This window comes from Erithacus rubecula, assembly GCF_903797595.1.
Source record: "Erithacus rubecula genome assembly, chromosome: 4".
Taxonomy (NCBI): domain Eukaryota; kingdom Metazoa; phylum Chordata; class Aves; order Passeriformes; family Muscicapidae; genus Erithacus; species Erithacus rubecula.
The window spans coordinates 9160652-9166651 of NC_136686.1; positions in this window are offsets into that span (position 1 = coordinate 9160652).

Sequence of the window (6000 nt, forward strand, 5' to 3'; positions counted from 1 at the left end):
TCCTGTGCTTCACAAACCCTGTTTGTAAGTCAGTGCTGCAGACTCCACAAAGCAGAATGCAAGGTTTTTTTGAGCTCTCAGCTTTTCAGGAAAATAAATCCTGAAGATCCCCATTTTTGAGACAAACAGGAACAGCTTTGGCTTATTTGGGGTGGGGGGTAAAATCTCCCAGAGATTTCAGTTGTTCAGACAGTTCAACCCTAATGGCTTAACCAGTCTCAAAGGACTTAAAAATCAGGATTTATCCTGGTATTTTCTGATGTCCATGACACCAAGTGCTGGAGTAGAAAAGAAATGATGTTCGAACTTCAATATTTTCTGTTTTACTGCATGACCTCTAGGAAGGCTGCACTCTTGTATTCATGTCCTTTCAGCTCTGTTTCTCTTGCTCTCTCTATTCCTAGCTAATCCCAGACCTCACCTCACCCTCAGCACTTCCCCTCACCAGTCTCTTGTCTCATCAAGTCCTTTCTCTCCATCCTGCCTCACAGCCATCAATCTTGTGTTTCTCCAAGTCCTTCATCCCAGATTTTCCACTCGGGGGTTGTGCTCTCCCCTCAGCATCCCATCCAGCTTCCTCCTGCTCTCTGCCCTGCTCCCAGCAGGAGGAGCAGCCAGAACAGAGTGGGGAAGCTTCCTTCTCACTTTGCTTTACACCACCCTATCCCAGTGCCTTTTCCCAAGCTCCTGGCTAAGCAGGAGCTGTGGGGGAAATCATCCTTTGCCTTCATTGTCTCTGAGCATCAGCCTGCTCAGATAGCAGGGTCTGCACTCCTGGAGGGTGGTGGGATGTGCACAGAAAATCCCCTCATGCACTGGACCATAACAAAGGCTTTTGCTGATAAAGAAGATTCCATTACATTAGTGTGATTTTTCAGAGGGCTACAACATGCCCAGATGTTCCTCAAGGTGATAAAAGAGCATTCACAATGCAGAGGATGCCCTCCCAAATTTCCATTTTTTCCTCTGTGAGCCACAGAGGTGCTAGGGTTTCTCAGAAGAAATTCCAAAAGATTTTTAATATGGACAACAAAATTAGTTTTTCTTGGTTCACATTTAAACATGGTACCACTACTTTGGCTCAAATCCTCCGAAACTCTTTGTCATGGGTTGCAATCCAGGATGTGGCCAGCAATGTGTATTTTGTCACCATCTGGGTGGGATAGTGATTCTCATCTCCGTGGCACATATTATCTGCTAATGGGCCATCTTTAAAACCAGGTGGGTCAATCATACTTATCTTTTCCACAACACATCCTCCCTCCAAGAAGATATCATCTGCTGTTCATGGGCCATTAAGTCCCACTGTGTGACTGATAAAATTGCATCATCCCACTGGGAGATGCTCCAGCCAGGGGGAGGAGCCAAATCTTTCCTACATAGATAAAAACTGAGATTTTGGACAGCAGGGTACCTTCTTTCCACTGGATTCCAGAGGAGAAGCTGGACCTTTCCACATTATCCCTGGACCTTCAGAGGAAACTGCACCTTCTCCAGGAGCACTGCTCCAACTGAACCACATCTGCCACTGCAGGAGGATGCAGCCACCATTTAATGGGACTGCAACCAACACCCTGACTGACTGACAGGGTGTCAGGTTGTATTCTGACTCTGTCAGGGTTGGGATTGTTCTTTGTAATACTGTATTTCTATTTTAACCTTCCTAGTAAAGAACTGTTATTCCTAATTCCCATATCTTTGCCTGAGAGCCCCTTAATTTCAAATTTATAATAATTTGGAGGGAGGGAGTTTACATTCTCCATTTCAAAGAGAAGCTTCTGCCTTTATTGGCAGATACCCGTCCTTCAAACCAGGACAGCAGTGTACAAGGTTTCATCTGGAAAGGTCAAATACAAGTCAGAATTACAAAGAAATGAGGCCAGAGTGTCACACCAGGAGATGGTGGCCTCCCTCAGGAGTGCCCTGAGCACAGTCCTGCCTCCCAGATCCAACCAGCACAGTCAGAAACTTTGTTCCTACCCAAGACCTCCGAGGGGAACACAGGTTTGGCACAGCACTGCTGCTCTGGTTTTACAGCAGACACCGTGTTTACTACAGGACTTAAAAGTGGTTAGGAGACATCAAATGATGACAGCTCTTCCCAGCAGCTCCCCTGTGCTGGACCTCCATCACAGACCTTTCCAGGCTCCGTGCACTTGGCACGGGGAGCTCATCCAACAGTAGAGCTCCTCTCACCGAGTTTGTTTCGTGGTCCTTTGTAAACACAGACCTTCAAGACACCCAAAAAACAACCAGCCTGTCCTCTGGAAGGGCTCTATGCTCTCAAGGAAGGCATTTCAGGCACAGGAACTGCTTGGCTTGGTTTGGAGCATTCCCCACCCCAACCTGTGGACAGCACTCTCCTGACACAACACAGCCACAGTGCAGTGATCATGCCTGTTCACTTATGAGTAAGTGCCCTTGATCTGCTGAGCCACCACAGAGAACTTGGCTTTCTTGCAGTAATTCAGAAAGTAGGGGAATGCTGGCTGTATTTAGTTACAGCCTTTTGAGAGTTTGAAACATTTTGTTATTTGGTCATAATTTACTGCAGAGAAAAAGCTCTGTGATAGTTTCTGTGGAGCCTGAGGGGATTCATTTATTCATTTACAGAAGAGATACTACTAGAGGAAGCACAAGCTGCCTTTCAAGCACCACAACATACCTCGCAAAATAAAATGGGTAGCATCAGCATCAGGAGTTGGATCACATGAGCAACAAAGTCACTAAAAAGTACATTTTGTCCTCTACTGAAACCAACACCCATTTCTGCTAATAGATTCAAGAACAAAGCATGGAAAGAGGCACATGCATTTATCCCAAATTAATGGGGAGAGCACTGGAACTCCTTGGCAAAGTCATTCCATTGCTTTGTCCTAGTTATTATTCAAAATTGAGTCAGATTTGCTCACTTTTCTGAAGGTTTGTGATCTGTATGAGAAGTTTGGGGCAGAAATATAAAGCATTGATGTGTAGCCTGCCCTCCTCTTCCTCACTGTATTGGCTAGTTGATTTTGGTGGTGGTAGTTTTGGTTTGGTTTGGTTAGATTTGTCTTTTTTTTGTTCTTCTGTGTTTGCTTATCCCAGTTTTCTAACCAGGTTATGAACACAGTTATCAGGTAATAAGTGATAGGTTTCATATGCACCCAGATAAAGGTGACAATGCTTAAAGACATTTTTCTCATGGCCCATCCATCCCCCAGGATGCCCCTCTGGACACACTGACTTCAGTGGAAGTTATGCACACAGCTTCCCACACAGTTCTCTGAATTCATACCCCCTCGAGTCCACTTTTTTAATTGGTTTCCTGGATGGTGCTCCTCACAAATAATTTTTTCCTGCAATTAATGTTCACTAATTTGCTGTGGAAAATGCCTATGATCTAACCTTCTCCATGCCTTTCTTTCCAGATGTGTGAGTGATCCAAAAGTGTGGTTTGCAGTGCCTATGCCACGGACCATCCTGCTGCAGCAGCTGGATTCTGCTCTCTGACAGGGCAGGCGAGCATCCTCTGAACATTCATGGGCTCACTGCTGTGCTATAGCACAGGCTTGGACTTCAGAGAGCATGTTTGAGCCACTCTGCATATTGTGGACCAACTTCCCTTAAGAAACAGTAGTGAAAATTTGAAGAGAGGTTTTTTTCCTCCAGTGAAATTTAGAGGAAATTTCTACATATTCACTAGGGGCAATCCTTCCTTATGTATTGGAACCACCTTTCTTGCCATGGCCATGTATGTCAGAGGCAGGAGGGGTTTGTGTGGATTACTGCCATTAGAAATTTTACAAGATCTGGATCACTCAAGCAGAAAACTAGGGCACAACAAGAGGGAAAACAATCCCATCTTGTTACCCAAGTTTTCCTTTGTGTATCCATTTTCCCCATTTTGTCAGTGCTCTGGAGGAGTGAAGATCTACTCTGATCCAGTTCAGGTTTTCACACTGTTAAACACTTTACCTGTTTTCATAAACTTGCTCTTGCCCTCTCTCACCCTTTATCAGCTGTGGAAACACACAAGCACTGGGTGCAGCTAAACTGTGACCCAAACAAGACCAAACCTTTTCCCAGTGAGAGGAGGAGTGTCTATGTGACATTCTGTCAGAGGTACAGGTCTGCAATTAAACCAGTCCCCAGTGTGAAATGAGAACTGTCCTGTGGCTCCTCTCACCCAGGCCAGGCAGCACAGGGGTGGTGGCTCATCCACTGAGAACTGGGGCTTTGGTGGCCAATTTCTCAGCCAGGCTTTTAGGCCAGTCTCCTTTTGGAATTCTGAGACAAAACAGGGAAGATTTAGGGCTTTGCAGTACCCACTTTAAAATGTCTACAGTTTCCAATGCCAGCAGGAAAGTGTCTGCAAATAGATTATTTTCCTCTCTACCTTTTGCATCACTCCAGTTCCTGTTCAAATAACAACCAGGAGAGATTTACCAGGAAAGCACATAGGCTTAATAAACTTTTCATAAAATAGAATGGGTTTATCATGCTTTGGGGGATAATGTTGAATCTTCTCATTGTGTAGCAACGACATTCTACTTGCACAGACAAAATCACCAGAGATGGAGGATGAGCCTCCTTGTAACTCCCCAAACATCCTGAGAAATGCACCCTGGTTTGGCAGGTTTGCTGCACAGCCTCAAGCAGTTTGAGTCTAGTGTACCAATATGAATCCTACATAATTCCTTACCCATAAATAAGCAAGGATTGCATGATCTTCTGGACCACAGAAGAGTTTCTCACATGCACAAGTGCTCAGTCTTGAAAGCCTTGATCATAGGGGCTGATCTGGTGTTTGCTGGATACAGAACTTGCCAGTTACTCACAACAAAACCACGACAACACACAGGCTCTGCAGAGAAGGGGGGAAGAGGAAGGCAAGAGCAGGAGCAGAGCCACCTCCAGAGGCTGGGACTATGTGTGCTCATCTCCTGGGACAACCAGGACAGAGTTACTGACAGCCACATGAGGGATACACAGTTCCAAGTGACTGCTGGGAGGAATTGGCATTGGTATACAAACTTGATGAAAGTTTGGGATTCAGAGTGTGAAAGATTCAGAGAAGCTATTCTTCAAAAGGCCTCTTCTCAAGCAGCCTGGATGTTGTGCAATGGCTACAGGAAGTTCCTTACAGGACAGAGTAGATTTGTTTATATCTGAAACATCAGACCATGAAATAAGATACAGAAAATGATATTCACATTAATGAAATGCAGCTGACATCCAGTGATTTTGAATTTTATTTTTGTATTTTATTCACTCTTACATCAGGACTCCATAGGGCTAAGCAGATCCAGAACTCTCAGCTTTTCTCAGTTTTAGAGGCTCATTATTGGCACAAGAATGAAAACTTTAAATAAATACATCGCAATCACTATGACTGCATTTGAGTTGCTCAGATAATGATAAGATGACATGGGATAAATACTTGGAGTTAAGATCAGCTCTAGCAGTAGTTGATTCATCACTTAAATTTAATTCACTTAAGAGACGTTTTTATCAGACAAAGATCAACCCACTGGGACCATTAATAGTTTCACTTTTAAAAAAAGCCAGCAGCCAGAGGCCAAGAGAGACAGACGTAGCAGGCTTACGGTCAAAAATCACCAGTAAATTTAGAACACACTCACATGAACATTTTGCTGTGCGTGTTATTATTTAAACAGCATTGTAGTAAGAGCATATGCATGCATAATCAAAACCATGCCCAAGGATCTAATGAAAATACTGGGAACAAAAGAGCTCAGGAGAATGCCTGGCTCATCCTAGGTGATTTTAGCAGATGAAGTGGAAAGGGAGCACAATGGCAAGCTGCCTGAAAGAGCAGTGGTCTGATTTGTCAGAGCCTAGGTGGGATTACAGGGAACAATCCACAGCGGAACATACAGTGTCTGTTGGGTACAGAGAAAGGAATGCTGCTCTGGGTGCACTATAAACACACTGCAGAGCTTTTGTTGATGTTAGCAGGAGCTATCCTCGGGCTTAGCAGACAGCCCCGGGCACTGC